This window comes from Bubalus bubalis, chromosome 1 (genome assembly GCF_019923935.1).
Source record: "Bubalus bubalis isolate 160015118507 breed Murrah chromosome 1, NDDB_SH_1, whole genome shotgun sequence".
Classification (NCBI taxonomy): Eukaryota; Metazoa; Chordata; class Mammalia; order Artiodactyla; family Bovidae; genus Bubalus; species Bubalus bubalis.
The window spans coordinates 199401278-199418133 of record NC_059157.1 but is presented as its reverse complement, the minus strand read 5'-3'; the positions used below and the strand labels follow the sequence as shown (position 1 = coordinate 199418133).

General features: G+C 38.8%; 1 protein-coding gene across 8 annotated transcripts in view; it reads left to right on the top strand.

Annotated features, from left to right (window-relative positions):
• TBC1D5 (TBC1 domain family member 5) overlaps positions 1-16856 on the top strand; it is a 586162-nt gene that overhangs the window by 42784 nt on the left and 526522 nt on the right. For 5 of the 8 annotated variants that reach the window (XM_025287205.3, XM_025287148.3, XM_044938556.2 and 2 more), the window contains exon 2: positions 11598-11660. The gene's annotated coding sequence lies outside the window, so the exon portion shown is untranslated. Of the gene's footprint in view, positions 1-11101; positions 11201-11597; positions 11661-16856 lie in introns of all 8 variants that reach the window. The other 3 variants (XM_045164751.1, XM_045164754.1, XM_045164740.1) reach the window with 1 other exon arrangement.

Here is a 16856-nt window from a genome sequence, read left to right as displayed (position 1 = left end):
TCACTCACCTAGAACTGGACATCTGGGGTATGCGGTCAAATGAGCCTAAGAAAGCATTACTGTGAGCAAAGCTAGAGGGAGTGACAGAATTCCAGCTGAACTATATAAATCCTGAAAGATGATGCTGTTACAGTGTTGCACTCAATATCTCAGCAAATTTGGAAAACACAGCAGTGGCCACAGGACTGGAAAAGTTCAGTTTTCATTTTAATCCCAGAGAAGGGCAAGCCAAAGAATGTTCAAACTGCTGTGCAGTTGCGCTCATTTTACGTGCCAGCAAGGTAATGCTCATATCCATTAAGCTAGGCTTAAGTAGTATGTGAATGGAGAACTTCCAGGTGTACAGGCCGGATTTAGAAAAGGCAGAGGAATCAGAGGTCAAATTGCCAGCATTCACTAGATCATGCAGAAGCAAGGGAATTCCAGGAAAACATCTACTTCTTCATTGACTATGATGAAGCCTTTAACTGTGTGGATCACAGCAAACTGGAAAATTCTTAAAAAGAGATGGGATTACCAGAGCACTTTACCTGTCTCCTGAGAAATCTGTATGTGGGTTAAGAAGCAGCAGATAGAACTGAGCATGGAACAGCTGACTGGTTCAAAATTGGGAAAGGAGTAAGAGGAGGAACTAAAACACCTCTTGATGAAAGTGAAAGAGGAGTGTGAAAAAGCTGGGTTAAAACTCAACATTCAAAAAACTAAGATCATGGCATCCAGTCCATCACTTCATGGCAAATAGGTGGTGAAACAATAGAAACAGTGACAGACTTTATTTTCTTAAGCTCCCAAATCATTGCAGATTGTGACTGCAACCATGAAATTAAAAGACTCTTGCTTCTTGGAAGAAAAGCTATGACAAATCTAGGCAGCATATTAAAAAGCAGAGACATTGCTGACAAAGGTCTGTCTAGTCAAAACTATGATTTTTCCCGTAGTCATGTATGGATGTGAGAGTTGAACCATAAAGAAAGCTGAGTGCTGAAAAATTGATGCTCTTGAACTATGGCGTTGGAGAAGACTCTTGAAAGTCCCTTGGACGGCAAGGAGATCAAACCAGTCAATCCTTACGGAAATCAATCCTGAATATTCATTGGAAGAACTGGTATTGAAGCTCCAGTGTTTGGGCCACCGGATACAAAGAGCTGACTTATTGGAAAAGACCCTGATGCTGGGAAAATTGAAGGCAGGAGAAGAAGGGGACGACAGAGGATGACATGTTTGTATGGCATCACTGACTCAATGGACATGAGTTTGACCAAGCTCTGGGAGTCGGTAAAGGACGGGGAAGCCCAGTGTGCAGCAGTCTATGGGTCACACAGAGTCGGACACTACTGAGTGACTGAACTGAAGACAAGGCTGTATTGTATATTGTTACCCTGCTTATTTAACTTATATGCAGATTACATCATGCAAAATACCAGGCTTGATGAATCGCGAGTAGGAATTAAGATTGCTGGGTGAAACATCAACAATTTCACATATGCTGGTGATATCACTCTAATGGCAGAAAGCTAAGAGGATCTGAAGAACCTCTTGGTAAGTGTGAAAGAGGAGAGTGAAAAAGTTGGTTTGAAAATCATTGTTAAGAAAGCTAAGATCATGGTATCTGGTCTCATCATTTCATGACAAACAGAAGGGGAAAAAAATGGAAGGAATGACAGATTTTATTTTCTTGAGCTCCAAAATCACTGGGGATGGTGACTGCAGCCGTGAAAGTAAAGGACACTTGCCCTTTGGAAGGAAAGCTATGACAACCTAGACAGTGTGTTAAAAAACAGAGACATCACTTCACCAACAAAGGTCCATCTGGTCAAAGCTATGGTTTTTCCAGTAGTCATGTATGGATGTGAGAGTTGGACTATAAAGAACTGGAACATAAAGTTGGAGCATAAAGTACTCCAGTACTTTGGCCACCTGATGAGAAGAGCTGACTCATTGGAAAAGACCCTGATGCTGGGAAAGATTGAAGGCAGGAGGAGAAGGGGGAGACAGAACATGAAATGGTTAGGTAGTATCATGACTCAATGGACATGAGTTTGAGCAACTCCAGATTATAGTGAAGACAAGGAAGCCTGGCATGCTGCAGTCCATAGGGTCATAAAGAGTTGGACATGACTTAGTGACTTAACAGCAATAAGAGCAACAAATATATGATTGACAATTTTTGCCATGCTAAGCCTTTTGTTATAGTTACTTTTACCTGATCTAGTTTTAACTACTTAGCTCAGTTTTGTTTTGTTTTGTTTTTTTCTGTTTGAATTCTTTTCCCATAACCTCAGAGGTAGCACTATATGAATCTTCAGTTCAGTTCAGTTGCGCTGTTGTGTCAGACTCTTTGCGACCCCATGAATTGCAGCACGCCAGGCCTCCCTGTCCATCACCAACTCCCGGAGTTCACTCAGACTCAACGTCCATCGAGTCGGTGATGCCATCCAGCCATCTCATCCTCTGTCGTCCCCTTCTCCTCCTACCCCCAATCCCTCCCAGCATCAGAGTCTTTTCCAATGAGTCAACTCTTTGCATGAGGTGGCCAAAGTATTGGAGTTTCAGCTTTAGCATCATTCCTTCCAAAGAACATCCAGGACTGATCTGCTTTAGAATGAACTGGTTGGATCTCCTTGCAGACAAGGGACTCTCAAGAGTCTTCTCCAACACCACAGTTCAAAAGCATCAATTCTTCGGTGCTCAGCTTTCTTCACAGTCCAACTGTCATATCCACACATGACCACTGGAAAAACCATAGCCTTGACTAGACAGACCTTTGTTGGCAAAGTAATGTCTCTGCTTTTGAATATGCTATCTAGGTTGGTCATAACTTTCCTTCCAAGGAGTAAGCGTCTTTTAATTTCATGGCTGCAGTCACCATCTGCAGTGATTTTGGAGCCCAGAAAAATAAAGTCTGACACTGTTTCTATTGTATCCCCATCTATTTGCCATGAAGTGATGGGACCAGATGCCATGATCTTCATTTCCTGAATGTTGAACTTTAAGCCAACTTTTTCACTCTCCTCTTTCACTTTCATCAAGAGGCTTTTGAGTTCCTCTTCACTTTCTGCCATAAGGGTGGTGTCATCTGCATATCTGAGGTTATTGATATTTCTCCCGGCAAGCTTGATTCCAGCTTGTGCTTCCTCCAGCCCAGCATTTCTCATGATGTACTCTGCATAGAAGTTAAATAAGCAGGGTGATAATATACAGCCTTGATGTACTCCTTTTCCTATTTGGAAGCAGTCTGTTGTTCCATGGCCAGTTCTAACTGTTGCTTCCTGACCTGCATACAGATTTCTCAAGAGGCAGGTCAGGTGGTCTGGTATTCCCACCTCTTTCAGAATTTTCCACAGTTTATTGTGATCCACACACTCAAAGGCTTTGGCATAGTCAATAAAGCTTCCTCAGATCAAATAAGAAATTACATGAATATCTTGCTAAACTGTTTGAGTTTAGTGACCCTGAATCAAACAGGTGAGTGCAGCGCTCGTTTGACTGATATGCTGTGTGCGCCCTGTGAGGGTCCTTTCAATTCCATGTGATGGGGAACGGTGCGAAGCAGCAGCCTTTGATTCGATTTTGGTCATCTTTTTTTCTATATATTGTTATATTCAATTTCTGTGTTTTTTCTTATATATTTTTGATGGCTGTTCTCCATGTTCTTTTACTTGGTAAGCTTTCACCATTATTAGATTTGTTCTATGAAACCCAGAAGTGTATTGTGCTTCAGTTATTTGTGTGTCAAATATTTGCAAAGTGAGCAAAGATTTATACAGATATGAGTTATAACTCTTTCTCAGGAGGTGTGATACCGTAGTTCCTGTTTTGCCATGTAGGTATGAATTTACACTTGGTTTGTGGTAGATGTTTGAGCAGGGTGTTTTAAATGAACTGCATTTAGAAATAAAAAAATCTGTTATGATTAGAGGATGTAATAGGTAACGTATGCTGAAGCTCACCTCACATTCAAAGGAACAGTTAATGGAATTGGAATTCTGTTCATTTCCATATAATTGAAAGCGTTTTCAGTCTCTGCTAATGTAAGTTTGGAATTTTTTTTTTTCATACAGTTAGTTACACATTAGAAATAACTCTAATTAAGTAAACACAGTTTGAGAAGTATGGACAGAGTGTTTCCTCTCAGTATGGACTGAGAGGAAATCACTAAGTCTTGAAACTTGATCTCTGATAGCTTTCTTTACTATGTCCACTTGTCTTTATTTTTGTTTATTTAGAGTACATCTAGAGCTTGATTGAGTCCTAAGAGTTTAAAAAAAATGATGAAAATGCTGGTTTGGAATTGTGTTGCAGTGATTTGTGTGAGGTGTAGCCCCTACACTGATCAGCAGTTACCCACACATTCACATGTATCTTTCCTGTTTTTTCTTGCATTGGGGATTGTCCATTTGTACCTTCAATTGGTGTTGAAATTTTTCATCATCTATTTGAATGGCAGCTATATTTTCTTTTGTCTTTTATATTCTTTTCTGTTTTTGATCTATTTTTTTTTAGATTGTTGCTACTCAAAGGCGACCTCAGGTCAGTGCTGGTCTGCAAACTGGTATCACTGGTATTTAATGAATCAAGATAAATTCAGTGTAAAGAGGTGCTTTTAATAGCACGTTGATATTATCATGACATCTAAGCATATGACTTTTAAAGAGTTCCCATTTACTGCATTTCACAGCAGCCCCGTCCACAGTGGGCCGGCTGTGTAAGACTGACCCTCATTGGCAGTGGTTTCAGGTGCTGTCAGTCCTCCTGATCCTGTCTTTGTTCTGCTCTTATGGATTTTATTTTCTTTCTGAACTGCATTTTAGATAGGTTTTAAAAGTCTTCACATTTACTAATTCTTTCTGTTTGTATTGATTCTACTGTTTAACTTTTCCACTCAGTTGAAAATTTTACCACTGTTTTTTATTTCTTGAGATTTTAATTCACATCCATATTAAAAGTGTTTCTATTACTTGTACCATCCTTACTGTATAGTGTTTCCAATAATTGAAATATGTGTAGTCTAATTGTTCTATTTCTTATGTTGGCCCTCATTCATTGGGTCTTGTTTTGTGATTTTTTTTTTTTTTAATTGAGTGTTTTTGAAAGTTACTGGCTTCTTTGAGGCTAGGATTGAAGTTACTTCCTTTGAGAATTTACCTATGCTTTCCTCAGTGTCTAGGGATACTGACCATTTAAGATCCCTTTAAATTGGTCTTCACGTGAGATTTATTGGATTATGCATGTAGTGTGAATTCAGTCTGAGAACCTTTGTGAAGGTTCCACTTTGAGGTTACAGTGTCAAGAGAATTGATGATACATTTTTGAAATGATGGAATTCTAGAGATGGCCCGTAGATTAGTGGTTGCATTCAAGACAATGCAAGATAGTTACAAAGATATGAGAAAGATGTGATTTCTGTTAGATGGATCCATTTTAGAACTAAGAAAAATAGAAATGTAAAAAGTGGAGGGATTTGTAGATGCCTAAAGTACAAGTGATTAGTTCCATGGAACGCGGTGAACAAAGCAGTCACTGTGGTGGGATGGATTCTTGGGGGTGATGGATACAGCATTTGCTTAGGAGTGAGCTGTGTAAAGCTGACAGATGTGATATGTGTGTGTTAGTGAGTTGAAAACAAGCTGCGCATAAAGAAGTTAGCTTCTTACCACCAACAAAATACAGTGCAGCTATAGATTTCCCTCCTTCTCTTTTTGTTATTACGCAAGTCCAAGGAGCAACTTAAAGCTTGAATCTAATTGCGCTTTTAAGGTGGTTTTCTTCATGTAGGCCAAAATCTTCTTGAAAAGAATTATAGGCATATTATGTGTTCATTGTAGAGAAATTAGAAAGCAGTGAAAGGTATGGGGAAAATGAAAGCGTATTGCTTCCCGTAGCCTAAACCACTGTTATCATTTAATTCTGTTCTCTTGCTTTTTATGTGGTCTCCGTCTCTCCTTCTGTATGTGCTTTGTCGCTCAGCTGTGTCCAGTTCTTTGTGACCCTTTGGTCTGTAGCCCACCAGGTTCCTCTGTCCATTGTTTTTTCCAGGCAAGAATATTGGAGTGGGTGCTGTCTCCTTCTCCAGGGGATCTTCCCAACCCAGGGATTGATCCCGTGGCTCCTGCATTGCAGGTGGATTCTTTACCTGCTGAGCCATAGGGGAAACCTCTCTCTATATATACATAGATACAAAATGTGCCTCTGGGTATATATATCAGTATATTCTGTGTATAAAGCTTCCCAGGTGGCACTACTGGTAAAGAACCTGCCTGCCAATGCAGGAGAAATAAGAGATGTGGGTTCAGTCCCTGGGTTGGGAAGATAGGGTCAACCCACTCCAGTATTCTTGCCTCCCACGTACAGAGGAGCCTGGTGGGCTAAGAGTTGGTCACGACTGAAGCAGCAGCATGCATGCATACTGTGTGTATTTGTATGTATGTGTATTTATTTAAATAGGGACTGCTTAATATGAAATGTTTGATAGCCTGTTCTTCCATACAATATTGTGAACATTCCTCTGTATCTGCAAAATTGTTTGAAGTGGTATTTGGTATCTATATAGCATTCTGTTTTGAGATTATCCTCAAATCTATTTAACCATTCACCTATTGTTAAACATTTAGATTTTCTTTCATAAATATATATATGCACATACACACATGTATACATATTTGTATTTGCTGTGAACCACTCTAAATGAAAAATTTGTGTGTATCTCCCATTTTCCTTGAAGTGTTATCTCCACCTTAATCTGCCTCTCATAATTTGCCCTGCAAAATTTCTTTCTTAATAAAAAAAATCCCAGTGTTTTTAAAAGAATTATTTATTTCTTTAGGCTGTGCTGGGTCTTGATTGCTGCCCGCGGGCTTTCTCTAACTGTAGCAAGTGGGGGCTACTCTCTAGTTGGTGGTGTGTGGGCTTCTCATTGTGGTGGTTTCTTGTGAAAAACAGGCTCTGGGATGCGTGGGCTCAGCACTTGCCTCTCGCAGGATTCAGACTGCAGCCTCAGTAGTTGTGGTACATGGGCTTAGCTGCCCTGCAGCATATGGAATCTTCCTGGACAAGAATGGAACCCATTTCCACTGCACTGGCAGGTGGATTCTTGATGACGAGGCCACTAGGGAAGCCCAGGAGTCTCAGTTTTGTAGATGAGCATTATTACCACATTTGGAGATGGTTGCCTGTCCCCTCGAGTGGTTAAGTGTGGGCAGAGGGACTAGGTCATGGTTGACGAGCTGTAAGGTGAAATATGACCATTGAAGAGAATGGGCTGGGCCTTTCTTCCCCTTCTTTCTTTCTGCTATTTGCAAGACAGGGGTAGTAGCTGGAGTCCCTGTAGCCTTCTTAGAGTACAAGGTGACTTTTAACATAACAGTAAATGGTAGAGCAAAAAGAGGGAAGGAACTTGGACCCCTGATACTTAGAGCTGCCACGTCAGCCTTTGATTGTCCACTTTAAGACGTTTACATGGGAGAAATTCTCTCCCTCAGTTTTTTTTCCTCTCATTTAACTCATTATAATTATTAAATTTTTTTTGGCTAAGGAAGGATGTAATCTAATCCTCTCTGATAAAGGATACCATTGTTTGATACTCTGAAACATGCATTGTATCAACTCTGTTTTGAGATTGTGTGTGTGGTGTGCATGCTCAGTCACTCCGTTGTCTGACTTTTTGCACCCCCATGCACTGCAGCCCGCCAGGCTCCTCTGCCCATGGAATTTTCCAGACAAGAATCCTGGAGTGGATTGCCAGTTCTTCCTCCAGGGGATCTTCCAGACCCAGGGATGGAACTCATGTCTCCTGCATCTCCTGCATTGGCAGAAAGATTCTTTACCATTAAGCCATGAGATTGGAGAGAGGTTAATTGGTATTGAATGGAAAATTACTTGATACATTTTTTCTGGAGCTCTTTGATGACTATATTAGTGAATTTTGTTCTCAAATGATTTTAATAATTATCACAAATATTGCAGAAAGCATATGATGACTTTTAGGCAAAATCACTAAATTAATTGTAGTGTATTAAAGTAATCTTCTACAGCCCTATGAATTTGTAATACTTTTAGATACCTTGGCTAGTCACTTAGACAAAGTTAGGTCATAATTGTGACTTTTAATGCTCTCATTAACTTTGTTGGGAAAATTTTGACAAATTTAAATTGTTTTTATAACTTTAGATGTATTTTGGGGGTATTGATTCTAAGACAGTTATTCACAACTTTAGTGAAAGAATATGTTGTTCAGTCGCTAAGTCGTGTCTAACTCTTTGCAACCCCATGAAATGCAATATGCCAGGTTTCCCTGTCCTTCACTATCTCCTGGAGTTTGCTCAGATCAAGTCTACTGAGTCAGTGATATTATCTAGCCATCTCATCCTCTGTCGTCCCCTTCTTCTCCTGCCCTCAATCTTCCCCAGCATCAGAGTCTTTTCTAATAAGTCAGCTCTTCTCATCAGGTGGCCAAAGTATTGGAGCTTCAGCTTCAGTCCTTCCAATGAATATTCAGGGTTGCTTTCCTTTAGGACTGACTGGTTTGATCTCCTTGCCCTCTGACTCTACTCCAGCACCACAGATTGAAAGCATCAATCCTTCGGCACTCAGCCTTCTTTACGGTCCAGCTCTCACATCTGTACGTGACTACTGGAAAAATCATATCTTTGACTAGTTGGCCCTTTGTTGGCAAAGTGATTTTTAATATGCTGTCTAATTTTGTCACAGCTTTTCTTCCAAGGAGTAAGCGTCTTTTAATTTCGTGGCTGCAGTCACAATCAACAGTGATTTTGGAGCCCAAGAAAATAAATTCTGCTACTGTTTCCACTTTTCCCCCATCTGTTTGCCATAAAGTGATGGGACTGAATGCCCTGATCTTAGTTTTTTGAATGTTGAGTTTTAAGCCAGCTTTTTCACTCTCCTTTTTCACCTTCATCTAGAGGCTCTTTAGTTCCTCTTCCCTTTCTGCCTTTAGAATGGCATTATCTGCATATCTGAGGTTGTTAGATATTTCTCCCAGCAGTCACAATCCAGGTTGTGATTCATCCCGCCCGGCATTTCACATGATATACTCTGCATATAAGTTAAATAAGTAGGGTGACAGTATACAGTCTAGACACACTCCTTTCCCAATGTTGAACCCGTCCATTGTCCCATGTCTCATTCTAACTGTGGCTTCTTGTCCCTCGTACAGTGTTCTCAGGAGGCAGGTAGGGTGGTCTGGTATACCCATCCCTTTAAGAATTTTCCCCAGTTTATTGTAATCCACATAGTCAAAGGCTTTAGTGTAGTCAAGCAGAAGTAGATTCCCCCCCCCCTTTTTTTTTTAATAAATTCCTTTGCCTTTTCTATGATCTAATTGATTGGCAATTTGATTTCCGGTTCCTCTGCCCTTTCTAAATCCAGCTTGCACATCTGGAGGTTCTTGGTTCATGTGTTGTTGAAGCCTTGCTTGAAGGATTTTGAGCATAACCTTGCCAGCGTGTGAGATGTGCACAACTGTAAGGTAGTTGGAGCACTCTTTGGCATCGCCTTTCTTTGGGGTTGGAATGAAAGCTGACCTTTTCCAATCTTGTGACCCTTTGCCGAGTTTTCCAAATTTGATATGCCAGCAAAGTGCTGGCATATCAAGTGCAGCACTTTTCACAGCATCATCTTTTAGGATTTTCAATAGCTCAGCTGGAATTCCATCACCTCCACTAGCTTTGTTCATAATAATGCTTCCTAAGGCCCACTTGACTTCACACTCCAGTGTCTGGCATTAGGTGAGTACCACACCATCTTGGTCATCTGGGTCATTAAGACCTTTTTGTAGGTTCTTCTGTGTGTTCTTGCCGCCTCTTAGTCTCTTCTGCTTCTGTTAGGTCCTTGCCCTGTTTTGTCCTTTACTGTGCCGTCTTTGCATGAAATGTTCCCTTGGTATCTCCAGTTTTCTTGAGGAGATCGCTAGTCTTTCCCATTCTGTTGTTTCCCCCTCTTTCTTTGTGTTGTTCATGTGAGAAGGCTTTCTTACCTCTCCTTGATATTCTCTGGAACTCTTCATTCAGTTGGGTATATCTCTTTCTTTCTCTTCTGCCTTTCACTTCTCTTCTTTTCTCAGCTATTTGTAAGGGCTCCTCAGACAATCATTTTTCCTTCTTTTAGTGCTTTTTCTTGGGGATGGCTTTGGTTAGTCCCCTCCTGTACAATGGTACGATCCTCTGTCCATAGTTCTTCAGGCACTCTGTCTACCAGATCTAATCCCTTGAATCTCTTTGTCACCTCCACTGTATAATCATGTGGGATTTAATTTAGGTCATACCTGAATGGTCTAGTGGTTTCCCCACTTCAGTTTAAGCCTGAATTTTGCAATAAGGAGCTTATGATCTGAAAGCACTGAAGAATACATATTTAAAAAGTTAATAAATTTTTTTTGAGAAATTTTAGGCTTTTATTATAAAAGAATTAGCAAGTACAAAGAGTTCCCATATACACATTCTCCACAGTATATGCATTTTTATCTAGGGTATCCTACTACATACAATGTTATACATATAAAAAAAAGATTACATCCCTGAACAAAATGTTATTTTATTATGTAGGAAAACCACACAGTGCTTATGGACATTTTACTCTATGCTCGAGTCTTCCGCCCTCAGCACTATTAATATTTTAGGCCAGATAATTCTTTATTGTAGGAGACTAGCCTTTATATTTTAGGATGTTTAGCAGCATCCCTGATCTCTATCTACTTATTGCCAATAAATATTCTTTTTATTGGACATGCCAATAAATGTCTTCTGGGAGGCAAAACCATGGCTCTAACGAGTTTACAGTGCTTTAGGATTTGCTATGTTTTTAAGGGTAGGCTCAAATTTAAGGAGTCTGTAGTTCACCGACCCTTCACGTGGAGTTTTTTAGGCAGTTAGACTCTTCCTGCCAGCTGGGGATCACAGGCAGTATATGAGTCTCATTTTCCATGATTATGAAATAGATATTACCTATCTTGATTGGAAAATTCATTGAGATAATTATAGAAAATACTTTTAGTTTCCTTCTTGTCAGATGTTGTGTTATACTGTTTGGATTTATTTCCTTAAAAGTGTCAAATGCTCATTACAAAGTTCTTATTTCTGTGGGATAGGCTACCACAGCCTGGGATCTGCTGCTGATGGACTTCAAGAGCCCCTAATACTGTGGGTGGATAAAAACCTGAAATGTTGAATGAAGACTGGCTTATGAGGTCAGTTGTGTTTTGACTGTTAGTGGTGCTCTCACTAGGTTGCTACCACGTTCAGAGTGTAACAGTTAAGTGACCTCATGTGTTCTTTCAAGGACCATGAGCTTCTCAAATTGTTGATGGCATTAGATGTCAGTCAGCCTCTTTGTCCTTGGAAGTGTTTGTCTTCACGTCTGAAATCCCGCCAATTGTAACAGATTGTGTGTCAGCTCCAATAGAGGAAGCTGGCCTCTGTCAGCTTGGGTTTAGTCCACTGAAGACTTCTAAGAACTTGACAAAGTTCACAACTACTAATTTCCACTTCCCACTGCTACTTTGTAGAATTATAAAGCATTGTTCACTAGTGAATGAAATGCCATCTATAATAATTAAGGTTATTCTTATTTTTCTACCCCTGCAGCAAATTTCCAGAGACTTGGTGAAGATAGGAAAGCTATCAAAAAGACCATAGGACTATTGTACTGTAAGTATTGCTTTGAAAAAGAACTGTAAATTAAGAATATTTTAAGTATCCAGTTGTTTGGGGGAAATATGTTAGGCAGAGATATTATATGTAAAATGTAGAGGAGGATATATTATAATTGTGTTAATAATTTATAAGAACTAATCCTGTGCAGTCTTTTAAAAATTGAAAATGTGTTCTTATGTACTGAGATGAGGATTTTACCAATAGCATTGAAAAATATTTCTAATTCTAACAAGGATTGATCTAGTTTATGTACATTTGCTTATTTAAAACTATCAGAATCCAAAGAATCATTGTAGTTTTGTAGGTTTGTGATTTGTTCGGCTGACTTATTGTTTAGGTTATTTTGCAGAATTATTTATTTGCTGATTTATTTATGTATTTCATTATTTATTTATTTGATTATTTAGTAAATTATTTATCTGATGAATTATTAATACATCTTCATGACATGCTTTAAATTATTTATAACTTAATTTTGAGTTTATTGCTTTTAGACGCTGCATTGTTACTGACTAGTTTTGATTTTTTTCTTTGTGGTTCTTTAAAATTAAAGTATTAGCTCTAAGGCAAAAGTATATTCATTGCAATGCCCAGGGATTTTTTTTTTTTTAAGTAATTTATGATAGTTATAAAAGTTCAGTTATGCTTTGTTTAGCTCTAAATTTACCTGTTTAGGGTTACTGCTGATAGAATATTTGTTATGTGGATACTCATTGTAGAGTCACTTACAGATTAATAATATAGCCTATAGTCCGTAAACTGAGACAGAACATGTAAACTTCAGTCTTCATTATCCTTGGTATCTCTAAAGAGCAGGTCGGTTGATTTAGAATAGACAATGGAGTTTAATGGCAAAGCTGTTTTACTACTGGAATATTTTTAGGAAAGTTCAGAGAAATGATGTCCAACTTAGATTTGGATCCCTAAGATATAAAGTTGACTGATGTAGGGTTTGTTCTTTTTTTAAAATTCCTGCTATATGTGTATTTGGAAAGCAGCATAATGTTTATATGGATTTTTATATCATTTTTCATGACATTTATTTTATACCATATTTCTTGTGGAAAGTTTTAAATCCCTTATTTTAATGAGCTAAAAATGGACAGAGGTCTTGATAAATGCAAGCTATAGTTTCTCTGACTTTACCTAGTGATTCTCATATGTAAAGTTTCTATTTTTCACCAAATGAACTATTTCTTCGTAGTTCTGATGCTGTTTCATAATCATAAGGTAGAGCATGTTCTATGTGTTCTCTTTCTGACTGGGTTCAGTCAGTGGGTTAAAGCCGTTGTCTGGGTCATGCGTACCGTGTGCACAGCATGGGCGTCCTCTGGGTTTGCCTGCAGTGAGTTACTGTGCACTCTACAGTTGAACACTTCAGAGGGATGCAACGGTGTACACTTTGAAATATATGCTGTGAAATATGGGGAGAATGACCTCTGTAGAAAGGTTTCACTATTGAATTGTAAAATGTGGATATGTAAACTCAGAATTCTTATTTTGAAATATTGACTATATGAATATTTAATTGGGATATTGCTTTAGTGCCTTTATATGCTTGCCTTAGAGGGAGTGTCTTCCTTTGACTTATATTCGTGGATTTAAAATGTGTGTATTATACATATCTTTGACTCTTCTGTTCAGGAGATGAACAACTACAGATATTGTTAGGTATGGAATTTTATTGTAAAATGTGCTTCAAGATGCCACTGTGGACTTCTTTCAGAGACAATAGCCTTCTCCAGCGTCGAGTAAGATCTCCAATACTAGTGTAATCTTCCACACTAGACCATGGATCTGTGAATACTAGCTGTGTCGTCCAAGTGATTTTTAATGGAAAGTTTCAGATACACATATGTGTACACACCCATGCACAGGTGTGTGAAATTGCCTCCTGAATACTCTCGCAGGACTTGTTTTTGAAAAGAGGCAGCAGCGGAGACTGCCGTGATGATAGCTAGCGTTTGCTGAGCAGCTACTTTGTGCAGGCACGGTGCTGCACGCAGTGCTCATATCTTTTATGTGGATTGTTTGTTACTCTTCCAAGTGAGAGAAGTATGGTTGTTATCTCCATTTTATGAATGAGGAAACAGACGTAGGAACTTGCTCATTGCCGCACAGCTGACGGTAAGGAATGGCGCTGAAACTGGTCCTCGTTCAGTCTGAGTCCCAGGGTCCTTAGTCCATTACAGTTCCCAGTGTACAGTTGGTATAATGTAGCTTTTCACTTGAGGTGTTTCTGTTTGTTGCTTTTAGAGGCTGTGGTTATTTATATCTCTGATAGGCTTCACTTGCCAAGTATATTCACTTTGTACTACATTTGGTCATCTTTTTTAAACCAGTAGGTAGTGTTTGAGCTTCTTGATTTTTCTTATAATCCTGTATAGTGGATCCATATTAAATACTGAAGACTAATTTGTACCTCAGGGAGATTGAATGTTTGCCTGCTGGATATCTAATTCTCAGACTACTTCTTTTGACTCTTAAGCCCACGGCCATTTCCAGGGCTCTGTTAAGTCAAATCTTGGGTGACAGTGTGAGTACCATAAATAACTGTAGTTGTATGAATGCCAAAACAGTAGGTGTAAACTAGTATCATCCTGGGTTAATTGAGACCTGTGGTCACCCTAGTAACATCTCAGGCTCTTATTGAGTAGTTATAGTGTTGATAATGCATGTTTAAGAGAAGTCTTAATTCATGTGTAATGTTTTAAAAAATATTTTGTGATAAAGCACACTTCTATTATGGCCAGTATTTATGTGTTTTTGTTAACCAACTTAGGCAGTTTGTGTTTATGACTTTTATAAAATGTGATTCTGATGTTTTATAGCTTTTGGAGCCACTGAAATAAAATAAAAAAATGTAAAAGATGAAAGTAAAGAGGCATTGCTATTGGGAACAGAAAGACGAGTATGGAAAACATGGTCATAGTAGAATAGATAGTAGTTCTAAAGTTTCTCTTCATATCATACATTATGGGATTTTTTAAAACATAATTTTATTTATTTATTTTTGGCTGTGCTGGGTCTTCGTTGCTTTGTGGGCTGCTTTTCCCCTCTGGTCGTGGCGAGTGGGGCCTGCTCTGCAGTTGCTGCCCAGGCTTCTCGCTCCCGTGGCTTCTCTGGCTGCAGAGCACAGACTCTAGAGTGCGTGGCCTTCTGCAGCTGAGGCCGTGGACTCGGTGGCTGTGGCCTGAGCTCTCGAGCACCAGTCAGGAGGTGTGGCTCACAGGCTTATGTGGGATCTTCCCGGACCAGGAATCAAGCTAGCGTCCCCTGTATTGGCAGGTGGATTCTTCACCTCTGAGCTACCAGGGAAGCCCCTTTACAGGACTTTTAGTACTTGTTTTAGCTTTGTAAATCTTCTGATAAATTTGACATTGTATGGAAAACTGTTTGTATTTGTTAGACCTTCAGAATTTATAACTTTTTAATTATATGATCCAGTAGTCTTTTTTTCCCTTAAAATATGTTGCATGTCATTTATATTGATAAGTTGGCTGTTTTGCCAAAACGATGGATTTCTGAAAACAACTGTGTTCCTTGGTGAGAGTCTGTGGGGAGATGGGGGTCTGTAGAAGAGAGGTGCTGAAAGTTTTTAGTTTTTATACAGTTTTCTTTTTAATTCCCTCTTGACATGTGTTTAATAAAGTCATTACTAGATATTAAACTTAAATTTCTAGGTTTTTTTTTTTTTTTTGGCATTTAGAGTATAGATGACTTGTTAAGTTGAACCTAGGTAACCACACTGGCATATTTGTATTTGAATGTATATTGAAAAGAAAAAATTCTCTTGCGATAGTTCTTATTCATACATTCATCACTCTTTTTGTTCAGAAAAGCCTATTATGCCTTGAACAAAGGTAAGAGCTTCCATATATTCTGTCTGAAGTTTGTCACAGTATGAAGCACTTGGTAAAATAGTACTGTAACTATACGAGTAATAACATAGCCTATGTGTTGGCTCTGAGAATAGCTCCTTTGTAACAAGTGAAAGTACAGTCAAAGGTCATGTTAAACACAGAGTTTCTTTCACACCTCATCCATTTTGTGGATAGCATGTGAAGTAGTTTGGGTCTTGCACTGATATTTTAAGACAGCAACCTAAGGTTGTTCCCATGGAAGTGTTTGAAGTATCTTTCCCCTCCCTCCCATGTGGTTGCAAAATTTGGCATGAATACAGTGTATTTGAATTCTGCACTAATTAAGTAGAACCTTATTAAATTTAAAGTTTGCAGAGTCAGAGGGGGGCCTCTTGTCCTCCAGGGGTTTCTTTTTAGGGCACTAGATAGCATTGACACGTACCGGTCTTTAATAACACTGCATCCTGTTCTGATTCAATGCGTTGCTGTAGTATTGATGCTGTTTAGGGAAACACTAAATACCAGACAACACTGCAGCAACAAAAGCAACACAAATGCCTGTGCATGTACAATCTGATGATTAGATTCTACTTTTGGCTTTAATTTAGCTAAGTAAAAGTTGAAGTATTGAGAAGGCCATTATATAGGAAAGCTTTCTATTAAAAACCTTATATAAATAGAATATGCATATGTTCTAGAGTGGATAACAAATCTCTTTAAGTTAGCCTCAGTACACCATACCAAAAAATATAGGCTGAAGAAAGAATGATTGGAAGAGGATAAATTCGACAAGTCATAATTTTTAGTTGATAAAAGTGTTTCCTTCCGTGTTTGAAGCATGTTTTTTGATACTGTTGCCCACTGTCGCATTCTTTTTGCTGTAAGACTATTAAAGTATGATTTCCAAGCAAGGGTGGTGCAGGCTGATGAGAATTTGGGCAGTTAAGGAGGAGTGCTGTCACTTGTCACAAAAATTGTGGGAATGCTTCTGACATTTAATGGTTGGGAATCAGGGATGCTGGGTGTCCTACGTGGGACGATCTCAGACTACAGAAAATTGTTCTGAGTACCATGTAGCTTTGAATATCTGCTTGGTTAAACTCTCTTCAAAGATAAAGCAATAATACTTCAGTCTATAATATTGCTGACAGTTGTTTTGCAAGATGTTATGTGAACAGTTTGATACTTAGGGGAAGTAGAGTGAAGAAGTTCGCTCAAAATTGTACTTACTTCACACATTCTTTCCACTTGCTGATTTATAGCATTTCTAACTAGATAATCTAGTTGAAAAGTTTTCAGTTCAGCAATGCAGTTTCCTGGAAGCTCT